The sequence below is a fragment of the Eleutherodactylus coqui genome, chromosome 1, assembly GCF_035609145.1.
Source record: "Eleutherodactylus coqui strain aEleCoq1 chromosome 1, aEleCoq1.hap1, whole genome shotgun sequence".
NCBI lineage: Eukaryota > Metazoa > Chordata > Amphibia > Anura > Eleutherodactylidae > Eleutherodactylus > Eleutherodactylus coqui.
Genome location: NC_089837.1, coordinates 44,796,990 through 44,810,584, shown reverse-complemented (window position 1 = coordinate 44,810,584; position 13,595 = coordinate 44,796,990).

The following is a 13,595-nucleotide window of genomic DNA, read 5'->3' as shown; positions in this document are numbered from 1 at the left end:
GTCCCTGTGGACCGACAGCATGGGTGGGTGCCAGGAAGCCACCGGCGGCACATAAATATATCTCATAGCATTGCCCATCACAGCTGAGGTAATGTCATGTTAAATGCAGGTGGTCTTCGGCCCACACTGCATGCCCCAGTCAGACTGGGGTTCTTTAGAAGTGGACACATGTAGTTACAACTCCGTGTGGACCGACAGCATGGGTGGCTCCCTGGAACCCACCGGCGGTACATAAATATATCCCATTGCAGTGCCCAACACAGCTGATGTAACGTCAGCTGTAATGCAGGTGGGCAAAAAATTAATTGGATTACACTGTAGGCGAGGGCCCCAAAAAATTGGTGTACCAACAGTACTAATGTACCTGAGAAAAATTGCCCATGCCCAACCAAGAGGGCAGGTGAAACCCATTAATCGCTTTGGTTAATGTGGCTTAATTGGTAACTAGGCCTGGAGGCAGCCCAGTTAAAATAAAAATTGGTTCAGGTGCAAGTTTCAACGCTTTAATGAGCATTGAAACGTATAAAAATTGTTTAGAAAAATTATATGACTGTGCCTTGTGGGCCTAAGAAAAATTGCCCGTTCGGTGTGATTATGTGAGGTTTCAGGAGGAGGAGCAGGAGGAGGAGGAATATTATACACAGATTGATGAAGCAAAAATGTCCCCGTTTTTGATGGTGATAGAGAACGATGCTTCCATCCGCGGGTGCAGCCTACGTATTGCTTAGGTATCGCTGCTGTCCGCTGGTGAAGAAGAGAAGTCTGGGGAAATCCAGGCTTTCTTCATCTTGATGAGTGTAAGCCTGTCGGCACTGTCGGTTGACAGGCGGGTACGCTTTTCCGTGATGATTCCCCCAGCCGCACTAAACACCCTCTCTGACAAGACGCTAGCCGCAGGACAAGCAAGCACCTCCAGGGCATACAGCGCGAGTTCAGGCCACGTGTCCAGCTTCGACACCCAGTAGTTGTAGGGGGCAGAGGCGTCACGGAGGACGGTCGTGCGATCGGCTATGTACTCCCTCACCATCCTTTTACAGTGCTCCCGCCAACTCAGCCTTGACTGGGGAGCAGTGACAGTCTTGCTGGGGAGCCAGAAAGCTGGCAAAGGCCTTGGAGAATGTTCCCCTGCCTGCGCTGTACATGCTGCCTGATCTCTGCGCCTCCCCTGCTACCTGGCCCTTAGAACTGCGCCTTCTGCCACTAGCGCTGTCGGATGGGAAGTTTACCATCAGTTTGTCCACCAGGGCCCTGTTGTATAGCATCATTCTCGAACCCCTTTCCTCTTCGGGAATGAGAGTGGAAAGGTTCTCCTTATACCATGGGTCGAGCAGTGTGTACACCCAGTAATCCGTAGTGGCCAGAATGCGTGTAACGCGAGGGTCACGAGAAAGGCATCCTAACATGAAGTCAGCCATGTGTGCCAGGGTACCTGTACGCAACACATGGCTGTCCTCACTAGGAAGATCACTTTCAGGATCCTCCTCCTCCTCCGGCCATACACGCTGAAAGGATGACAGGCAAGCAGCATGGGTACCATCGGCAGTGGACCAAGCTGTTTCTTCCCCCTCCTCCTCATGCTCCTCCCCCTCCTCCTCCTCAACGCGCTGAGATATAGACATGAGGGTGCTCTGACTATCCAGCGACATACTGTCTTCCCCCGCCACCGTTTCCGAGTGCAAAGCGTCTGCCTTTATGCTTTGCAGGGAACTTCTCAAGAGGCATAGCAGAGGAATGGTGACGCTAATGATTGCAGCATCCCCGCTCACCATCTGGGTAGACTCCTCAAAGTTTCCAAGGACCTGGCAGATGGCTGCCAACCAGGCCCACTGTTCTGTAAAGAATTGAGGAGGCTGACTCCCACTACGCCGCCCATGTTGGAGTTGGTATTCCACTATAGCTCTACGCTGCTCATAGAGTCTGGCCAACATGTGGAGCGTAGAGTTCCACCGTGTGGGCACGTCGCACAGCAGTCGGTGCACTGGCAGATTAAACCGATGTTGCAGGGTCCGCAGGGTGGCAGCGTCCGTCTTGGAGTTGCGGAAATGTGCGCTGACCCGGCGCACCTTTCCGAGCAGGTATGACAAGTGTGGGTAGCTTTTCAGAAAGCGGTGAACCACCAAATTAAAGACGTGGGCCAGGCATGGCACGTGCGTGAGGCTGCCGAGCTGCAGAGCCGCCACCAGGTTACGGCCGTTGTCACACACGACCATGCCCAGTTGGAGGCTCAGCGGCGAAAGCCAGCGGTCAGTCTGCTCTGTCACACCCTGCAGCAGTTCGTGGGCCGTGTGCCTCTTCTCTCCTAAGCTATTAGTTTCAGCACGGCCTGCTGACGCTTGCCCACCGCTGTGCTGCCGCGCCGCGTGACACCGACTGCTGGCGACGTGCTGCTGCTGACACATCTTGATTGCGAGACAGAGGTTGCGTTGGAGGAGAAGGAGGGTGGTTTAGTGGAGGAAGCATACACCGCCGCAGATACCAGCACCGAGCTGGGGCCCGCAATTCTGGGGGTGGGTAGGACGTGAGCGGTCCCAGGCTCTGACTCGGTCCCAGCCTCCACTAAATTCACCCAATTTGCCGTCAGGGAGATATAGTGGCCCTGCCCGCCTGTGCTTGTCCACGTGTCCGTTGTTAAGTGGACCTTGGCAGTAACCGCGTTGGTGAGGGCGCGTACAATGTTGCGGGAGACGTGGTCATGCAGGGCTGGGACGGCACATCGGGAAAAGTAGTGGCGACTGGGAACTGAGTAGTGCGGGGCTGCCGCCGCCATCATGTTTTTGAAACCCTCCGTTTCCACAAGCCTATACGGCAGCATCTCCAGGCTGATCAATTTGGCAATGTGCACGTTTAACGCTTGAGCGTGCGGGTGCATGGCGGCGTACTTGCGCTTGCGCTCAAACAGTGGCGCTAGCGACGTCTGGACGCTGCGCTGAGAGACATTGCTGGATGGGGCCGAGGACAGCGGAGGTGAGGGTGTGGGTGCAGGCCAGGAGACGGTAGTGCCTGTGTCCTCAGAGGGGGGTTGGATCTCAGTGGCAGGTTGGGGCACAGGGGGAGAGGCAGTGGTGCAAACCGGAGGCGGTGAACGGCCTTCGTCCCACCTTGTGGGGTGCTTGGCCATCATATGCCTGCGCATGCTGGTGGTGGTGGCTCCCCAGCTGATCTTGGCGCGACAAAGGTTGCACACCACTGTTCGTCGGTCGTCAGGCGTCTCTGTGAAAAACTGCCACACCGTAGAGCACCTTGACCTCTGCAGGGTGGCATGGCGCGAGGGGGCGCTTTGGGAAACAGTTGGTGGATTATTCGGTCTGGCCCTGCCTCTACCCCTGGCCACCGCACTGGCTCGGCCTGTGCCCACACCCTGACTTGGGCCTCCGCGTCCTCGCCCGCGTCCACGTCCTCTAGGCCTACCCTACCCCTCAGCATGCTGTATTACCAGTAGTGCAGAAACAGAACGCTGTAATTAAATGTGCCACTTATTGGCCTGTGGTTGGAGGCTGACTTCGCTTACGGAACGCACAGCAGAGCCAGGAAATAATTTTGCGCAAGCCTGCTGTAACACTTAGCTGGCTGCGTATGAATTAGGACAACTACCTACCCAGCACAGACCCAGTACACTGAGGACAGTCACAGGCAGCCCAAATAGATTTTTTTTCCCAAATGTTTTTGGAAAGGCCCACTGCCTATATTCAATAAATATGTCTTCTGTCCCTGCCTCTCCACCACTACTGGCCCTGGACTATGTATAATTACTGCAGGGCGCAATGCTCTGCATGGCCGATATACAAAAAAAAAAAAAAGTGCAACACTGCAAAAAGCAGCCTCCACACTACTGCACACGGATAGATGTGGCCCTAAGAAGGACCGTTGGGGTTCTTGAAGCCTAAAATACTGCTAACATTCTCCCTATAGCAACTCCAGCAAGACAGCACTTTCCCTGATCTCTGTCAGAACGCATCTGTGGCGAGCCGCGGGAGGGGCCGATTTTTATACTCGGGTGACACCTGATCTCGCCAGCCACTCACTGCAGGGGGGTGGTATAGGGCTTGAACGTCGCAGGGGGAAGTTGTAATGCCTTCCCTGTCTTTCTATTGGCCAGAAAAGCGCGCTAACGTCTCAGAGATGAAAGTGAAAGTAACTCGAACATCGTGTGGTACTCGTCTCGAGTAACGAGCATCTCGAACACGCTAATACTCGAACGAGTATCAAGCTCGGACGAGTACGTTCGCTCATCTCTAGTCGCACGCCATCCCCTGGTAGGTGGAGTTTTAAGGGAGGAGCAAGTGTATAAATCCACACATTGTGGGTGACATCCCAATGTCATAAGATGTATTGCATCTTATGACATTAAGGTTTTGTTTTTGTTTTTTTTGTCTGGTGAAGGTCCTGGTGGTTACAGCTGGCAGGGACAGATTGACAGGGGTTCCCTTCACCAGCCCTCTCCTGTGTCCCTACCTACTTGCCCCACAGGCTGACAACTAGACGATGGTCCCTGCACTGCACTAGGGACAGGAAGCCCACGGAAGGAGGGACAGGGAAACTGACAGGAGGCACTGAGAAACTGACAGAAAACAAATGGCGCAAAGGAGAGTCGTCGACGCGGGCAGGGTCAAAACCGGAGGACACGTGTGAAGTACAAGTGGCAAACAAAAGGCAGAGTCAAGAGAAGTCAAACACGAGAAAAGCAGGTCAATAAACGTGGGTGTAGGCAGAATGAGCCTAAACCAGACACTAGCAATGAGAGTCTGGGCCAGCCAGGCTTATATGCAGAACTCCTTGCCCAGAGGCTGGGGAGAAGTCACATGACAACCGGGGGAAGTCATAAAACCACCTCCCCCTGGCGGCGCACACTGACCTGACGCAGCCGACCAGCGGACAAGCATGCCCACACAGGACACGTTGCCGGGAACAACCACCAGAGTGGGGGAACTCTGGACAGAGACGCCACCCAGCTCCCACAGCATCCGGACGAGCAGCAACCGGGCCCATACACCCCCAGTGGTAACCCCATCTCTAACAATGGTGTATTTTATGCTCACTACTTGCCGATTTAGTGGCATTTTCTTTAGGCTTGATAAAGACTTTTTTTTAATTTTTTTGTGGTTGAAATGTTGACTGGTTGACATGATAGTGGAGCAATAGTTTTTCTCTATGAAGTGATCGCTTTCATCATTTATATGCTGCCACCTTACTTTATTTCTCATATATCTCTTCCTGTATTGCCCTTTCCCCGTCTTCTGCGCATGCATCCAAGAAATGGCGGACACGTGCAGCAGCCTGGGATGCCTGGTAAATTTAAAATGGCTTTGGGCTCTTGGCTACCCTTAGCCAAGAGCAAGGATATCAACAGGGGCAACAGTGAGCGGTCAGGTGATCGCTGTTATCCAGTGGATAACGGCGATCAAGTAAAAGTTGAGGTCCGTTTTAATCTCCCCTCACAAAACATCTGACCGGAGGCTCCCAGATTTGTCCCCCAATGTGACCATACATGATGGATGTTCCCTAGCTTCTGCGCCGTCTCCTGGCAAAATGGCAGATGCATGTGCAGACGCCGGGGAGGGCCCTGGAAATTTAAAATCTCCCAGCTACCAAAGGCAGCTAAGAGCAGAGAGCGGTCCATGGTTATGTGATCCTTGTTAGCAATGGTATAAAAGGTAGATCTACCTTTATTCAGATCGCTACATGTAAGGCCTATGTAACTTATAAGAAGTCCCCAGGAAAGCTCCTCTTCCTGCAGTTCCAGTAGCAGCTTGTTGAGCAGCTACTGTTTGAGACCACCGCACCTCAGCAAGCTTACGAGTCTGAGGAGGTGCGAAGGCTCACAGAGCGCCACTTTAGGCTCCATCCCTGAAACTGAGATCAAGAAGTAACCCCCAAAAGTATTGGGTTTGCAGCAAGTATGAGGGGGGAGGAGGAATACCCAGTTTTATTGCCCCATGTGCCCATCCAAAGCAGGCCTCTGCAATTACCCCTCTTTTGAGACATACCACACAGTTTTATATTTTATATATGATTTTGGGAATAGCAAAAAAAGGAGGGATTCTTTTTAGGCTGTCAATCTATCATTCTGATATGGTGTAGGAAAACAAAATGTTCCTCAAATTAATCTTAATTAATCTTGAATTTGTACATCTCTTAAATAGTTGAAGAAAACAGTTTCGCAAATGTGCTTCCACAATAAAGTAAACAGATGAAGTATATCTAATCAAAAATTTGTACAGTGTTTGCACATATTTGACATATTGCAGTTGAAAATGTGAGTTTTTCCCCAATAACGGTGCTTTTAATAAATATCCACAAATTCTCTTGGTCTCTTTTTATCACCTAAATGAAGTACAATATGTGGTGAAAAAAACAATGGGAAGATATAGGTGCAGGAGAGGAACACGTGGAATCTCTGTGGGTAGAAATACAGGGAGAAAAACAAAAACAAAATCCTGATAGTGGTTTTCTATAGACCACCAAAAGCAACAGAAGAAACTGAAACCTTACTACTAAGGTAGATAAGAAGGTGTCAAACCGCAATGAAGTAATTATCATGGGGGACTTTATCCAGATATAATATGGGAAAACGAAACCTGCAAATCTCATAGGGGTGATAAGTTCTTGAGATCAATTAAAGATAACTACCTTACCCAACTTGTGTGGGAACCAACGAGAGGGAGGGCCATTCTGGACTTAGTACTAACTAACAAACCGGACCGAATAAAGGGGGTACAGGTTGAGGGGCACTTGAGTAACAGTGACCACAGTATAATCAACTTCCAGCTGTCATTCAATAAGAAACTTTATCAGGAAGTGACAAATAAACTAAACTTTAGTAAAGCAAAATTTGATCAGCTCAGAACTACTATCAGTAACATTAATTGGGACAACATCCTCAAAAATATCAGTACAGAGGAGAAATAGGAAAAGTTTAAAAAGATCCGAAGGACCTCATGTGAGCAGTTCATTCCCTTTAAAAATAAAAGAACTTCGAGTAAAAGGAAACCAATGTGGCTCGACAAGATGGTAAGGGGGGCAATAAATGAAAAAAAGAAAGCGTTCAAACTACTAAAGCAAGAAGGCAGCGAAGAAGCACTAAAATCGTACAAGTAAAAAAACAAAATATGTAAAGATAAGATCAAAATTGCTAAGGAGGAGGCAGAAAGACTGATCGCCAAAGAGAGCAAAAACAACCAGAAACTATTTTTCAACTATATTAACAGCAAAAGGATTTGCACCGAGAGCACTGGCCCTTTAACAAATAATGCAGGAGAAATCATTAAAGATGATGGAGGGAAGGCAAATCTATTAAATAGTTTCTTTTCAAGCGTATTCACAAACGAAAAGGAAATGCCATACGAGATGCAGGGGAATAAAATGAACACCTCACAAAAAATCTCATACCTAGCGCAGGACGAAGTGCGGAATCAGTTAAAGAGGATTAAAATCGATAAATTGCCAGGCCCAGAAGGAATACACCCAAGGATACTAAGGGAACTAAGTGATGAGATAGCTAGGCCGCTATATCTAATATTTCTAGACCCTATCAAGACTAGTGTTGTACCATTGGATTGGCACATTGCCAACGTGGTTCCAATTTACAAAAAGGAGACAAAAGGGAGTCTGGTAACTATAGGCCGGTAAGTCTCACTTCAATAACTGGAAAAATATTCGAGGGGTTTCTGAGAGATGCCATCGAAGAATACCTCAAGGAGAAAAATGGAATAACTCCTCATCAGCACGGGTTTATGAAGGGTCGATCATGTCTGACCAATCTGATCAGCTTCTACGATTAGATAAGCTCTAGGCTGGACCTGGGAGAGTCTATTGATCTCTTATATCTGGACTTCTCTAAAGCATTTGACACCGTGCCGCATAATAGACTGACATATAAAATGAGACTGCTCGGATTGGGTGAAAACGTGTGTATATGGGTAAGGAACTGGCTCAGAGATAGAAAACAGAGGGTGGTAATAAATGGTTCGTAATCTGATTGGGCCACCATTGCTAGCGGGGTGCCACAGGGCTCAGTATTAGACCCCATTCTGTTCAATATATTTATCAATGACCTGATAGAGGGGCTGCACAGCAAAATATCAATATTTGCAGATGACACAAAATTATACAATATAACCAATGCAACGGAGGACAATGTGCGGCTACAAACGGACCTAGATAAGCTTGGGGCTTGGGCAGAAAAATGGCAAATGAAGTTCAATGTTGAAAAATGTAAGGTTATGCACATGGGCAGGAGAAACGGATGTCACCAATATACACTAAATGAGGTACTACTAGGGAAAAGTGATATGGAAAAAGACCTGGGGGTACTAGTAGATTGTAGACTAAACTGGAGTAACCAATGCCAGTCAGCTGCTGCAAAAGCCAATAAAGTCTTGGGGTGCATTAAAAGAGGTATAGGGGCGGGGGACGAGAACATTATCCTCCCATTATATAAGGCACTTGTCAGGCCTCACATGGAGTACGGCCCACAGTTCTGGTCATCGGTGCTCAGGAAAGATGTTACAGCGCTTGAGAGGGTTCAAAGAAAGGCAACTAAACTAATACATGGAATGACGGGACTGGAATACCCAGAGAGGCTATCCAAATTGGGATTATTTACTCTAGAAAAAAGACGGCTAAGGGGCGACCAAATAACTATGTATAAATGCATGAGGGGACAATACAAGGATCTCTCCCATGATCTGTTTATACTCAGGACTGCATCGATAACAAAAGGGCGCTACGTCTAGAAGAAAGAAGGTTTCATCACCAACACAGAAAGGGGTTCTTTACTGTAAGAGCAGTTAGACTGTTGAACACTCTGCCTGAGGATGTGGTGATGGCAAAATCCATAGAGGAGTATAAAAGGGGACTTGATGTCTTTCTAGAGCGGAAGGATATTACAGGTTATAAATCTTAGGTTAATTGTTAATCCGGGTACACAGGCAGGTAGGAACTATTAGGGGTTGATCCAGGGATTAGTCAAGAAGCCCTGGGCTAATTGGCTCCTGGTCTTGGGGTTTTTTGCCTTCCTTTGGATCAACAATACAGGAGGATAAACAGGCTGGACTAGATGGACATTGTCTTCATTCGGCCTTACATACTATGTTACTATGTAATGTCTGAATTATTTGTATATGAAAAACCTTTCACACGGCAGAGAAAATCACACAAGATTTGTGTGTTGTGAGACTCAAATCTCAGACAAATATGATCCTCATTCTTTTAAATGGAGACATATACCCTGATTTTGTTTTTTCGGATCTCATCGAAACCTGATGCGGGAAAATAACTGCGGCATATCGGAGGCACTGGAGGATTGCTACTTCCCAGAAATGATGCAAGACGGTCTTAACACAAAAACGCTTCATGTCTGCAGGGATAGCGCATGTTGGCAAACACGATATCGAGCAGACATCGCACTCACCCGTCTGGGAGAAAAAATTATTTTTTCATCCCTGATTTCCAAAAGCCATAACTTTGTTTTTTTTCTCCAACTAAAAACCACTAACCATGAGAAAACCTTTCGGTTTCAGCAAGTAACAGTTATTCTTTGTATTATGAAAAATGATACAATTTCCAGTTTAGATTCTGTTTCTAACGGATGTCAAGATCTCTGCTTGCTGTCATTCAGTGGTTTCCTTCAATACGTTTATGTGAATGAACTCATTAAAATCAATGGGTTTTATTCACTGAACTATACACTGTAAAAATATGCTAATGTGAAAGAGCCCCAACATGTAATAGTGTTGCATGCAAGAAAGGCGTTCAGGGCCTTTTTTTTTTTTTACTTTTATCGAATTTGCCAACACAGTAAAGAACCCCCTTCTGTGTCAGTGTAGGAAGTTGTTTACTCTAGATCCTGCGTGCACAACTGCAATAACTGCCTGACATTTCATAAGTCCTATAAACTACAATGACGAGATCTACTTGCATAAGGCCTCTAATGCATATACTCATTTCTGGAGTACTAAACTGGTCAAGAGACTTTATTATCATAATATACAGGGGACCCAGACATGGCTACACAGTGCACCCTTAGTACTTGTCCTAATATATAGGGCGCCCAGACATGGCTACACAGTGCACCCTTAGTACTTGTCCTAATATATAGGGGACCCAGACATGACTACACAGTGCACCCTTAGTACTTGCCCTAATATATAGGGGGCCCAGACATGGCTACACAGTGCACCCCTAGTACTTGCCCTAATATATAGGGGGCCCAGACATGGCTACACAGTACACCCTTAGTACTTGTCCTAATATATAGGGGACCCAGACATGACTACACAGTGCACCCTTAGTACTTGACCTAATATATAGGGGACCCAGACATGACTACACAGTGCACACTTACTACTTGTCCTAATATATAGGGGACCCAGACATGACTACACAGTGAACACTTATTACTTGTCCTAATATATAGGGGACCAGACATGACTACACAGTGCACTCTTAGTACTTGCCCTAATATATAGGGGACCCAGACATGACTACACAGTGCACACTTACTACTTGTCCTAATATATAGGGGACCCAGACATGACTACACAGTGAACACTTATTACTTGTCCTAATATATAGGGGACCCAGACATGGCTACACAGTGCACTCTTAGTACTTGCCCTAATATATAGGGGACCCAGACATGACTACACAGTGCACACTTACTACTTGTCCTAATATATAGGGGACCCAGACATGGCTACACAGTGAACACTTATTACTTGTCCTAATATATAGGGGACCCAGACATGACTACACAGTGCACTCTTAGTACTTGCCCCAATATATAGGAGACCCAGACATGACTACACAGTGCACCCTTAGTACTTGCCCTAATATATAGGGGACCCAGACATGACTACACAGTACACCCTTAGTATATGTCCTAATCTAAAGAAGACACAGAAATGACCACACAGTGCACTCTTATTACTTGTCCTAATATATAGGGGACCCGGACGCGGTTACAAAGTGCACCCTTAGTACCTGTCATAATATAGGGGACGCAGACATGGCTACATAGTACATACTTAGTGGTTGTCCTAATATATAGAGACCTAGACATGGCTACACAGTGCACCCTTAGTACCTGTCATAATATAGGGGACGCAGACATGGCTACATAGTACATACTTAGTGGTTGTCCTAATATATAGAGACCTAGACATGGCTACACAGTGCACCCTTAGTACTTGTCTTAATATATATGGGACCCAGATATGTATATACAGTGCACCCTTGTATTTGTCCCAGTAAATAGGGGACCCAGACATGACTATACAGTGCACCCTTAGGGCCCTTTTACACACAAGGATTATTGTTCTCCCACGGGGGATAATCGTTGTGTGTAAGCATGCTGAAGCTGAACGACTGGATGAGAATCATCCAGTCGTTCATCTTTTCTGTTGCTTAAAACATGAACAACTCTCGTTTGGTGTAAGCAGCAACTGTTCAGTACTGAAGAGCCATTGCTTACTGTGAACGGAGAGTGCCGGACGCACTGTCAGCAATCCATGATACTCACTCCTGTGTTGAAGATGAACCAATAACTGTTAGCCTTTAATAAGCCAAACCTACGCACTATATAAACTGATAAATGGGATGTAATAGCCACTCAGAGATTTGTGAACACATGGTTCCCTCTGAGCAAATTGTGTCAACACAAATCTTTGTTCACCTCCTACGGTAAAAATGGCAAAATAGCAAAATGCCAAAAGCAAATTATGCAAATATGCAACGCGTTTCGTCGCTCCTATGGCGACTTTCTCAAGCATGCTTGAGAAAGTCGCCATAGGAGCGACGAAACGCGTTGCATATTTGCATAATTTGCTTTTGGCATTTTGCTATTTTGCCATTATTTTAGTTTACCTTGCAATAAATTTAGCAGGAATTCCCTGCATTTATATTTAAATGTGTATGTTCCTTCAGAGCGCCTAAAATAGTTTTTGCATACCTTTATATTTGTGTTCCTTTTGAGGAGTTGCATCCCCTTGTTTTTGGGAGATACAACAAATTTTGGGCAAGCTCCTCCCTGTACCCACGGGGGGTCATAGAAGGAATACACATTCTTTCGTTTCCTGTGGATCCTGCGGACAATTGTCCTCTGTTACTACGTGCAGACCTGGACTTGGAGGTGTAGAGTGGATGGGTCCTCCCCTCATGGGAAGCATCCTCCACCTACACCGGGTAAGTCATCTTTTCTAATCTTCATTTTGCAACAATGTTTGGCTGTCTTGGATATTCGTAAGAGGGGCGCTGTCCTCATTGCTTTTCATTTTCCTACGGCAAAAAGAGAAACAGGGGAGTAGTCAGTGTAGTTGGCGACCTGGGGCCAAGTAATGGAAATGGGGGTCGAGCAGGGGGTAGGGCTAGTACAATTAGAACAGACATAACAGCCAGTAGTACTATTAGTAGCAAAATGAATTTAAGGAACAAAAATAACCGTATAATTTTGTATGGCAACGAAGTCTGATTGGTAAAGAGGGTGAGCTTGAAGTGAGAATAACTGATGAAAATAATGATATAGTTGGAAGAACGGAAACTTGAATGGCTGGATGATAAGTGCGATTGGGCAGTGCATTTACTGGGTTACAATCTCTTCAGAAGAGACCGTGGAAAACAGAAAGGGGGAGGGGTATGTCTGTACGTTAAATCCTATTTAATGCCGAGGCTACGGGAGCATATAGGGCCAGGAGAGAAACATGTGGAATCTCTGTAGGTAGAAATACAGGGAGAAAAAAATAACAAAATACTGATAGGGGTTTTCTATAGGCCACCAAAAGCAACAGAAGAAACTGAAACCTTATTATGGCAGATAGAAGAGGTGTCAAACCACAATGAAGTAATTATTATGGGGGACCTTAATTATCTGGATATAACATGGGAAAACAAAACCCGCAAATCTCAGAAGGGTGAAAAGTTCTTGAGAACAATTAAAGATAACTACCTTACAAAACTTGTGCAGGAACCAACTAGGGGGAGGGCCACTCTGGACTTGGTACTAACTAACAAACCGGACCGAATAATGGGGGTGTAGGTTGAGGGACACTTGGGAAATAGTAACCACAATATAATTAATTTCCAGCTGTTATTCAATAAGAAACCTTATCAGGGAGCGACAAATAAACTAAACTTTAGTAAAGCAAAATTTGAACTACTATCTGTAACATTAATTGGGACAACATTCTCAAATATATCAGTACAGACAACAAATAGGAAAAGTTTAAAAGCATTCTAATGACCTCATGTGAACAATTTATACTCTTTAAAAATAAAAGAACTACAAGTATGGGAAACCAATGTGGCTCGACAAGACGGTAAGGGGGGCAATAAATGAAAGAAAGAAAGCGATAAACTACTAAAACAAGAAGGCAGCGAAGCTGAAATGTTACAGGGATCCGCATCTACTCTTGCTACAGAAATGTTACTGGGGTCCGCCTATACTCTTGCTACAGAAATGTTACAGGGGTCTGCCTATACACTTGCTACTGAAAGGTTTGAGGGGTTCGCCTATACTTTTGCTACTGAAATGTTACTAGGGTCCGCCTATACTCTTGCTACAGAAATGTTACGGGGTTCGCCTATACTCTTGCTACAGAAAT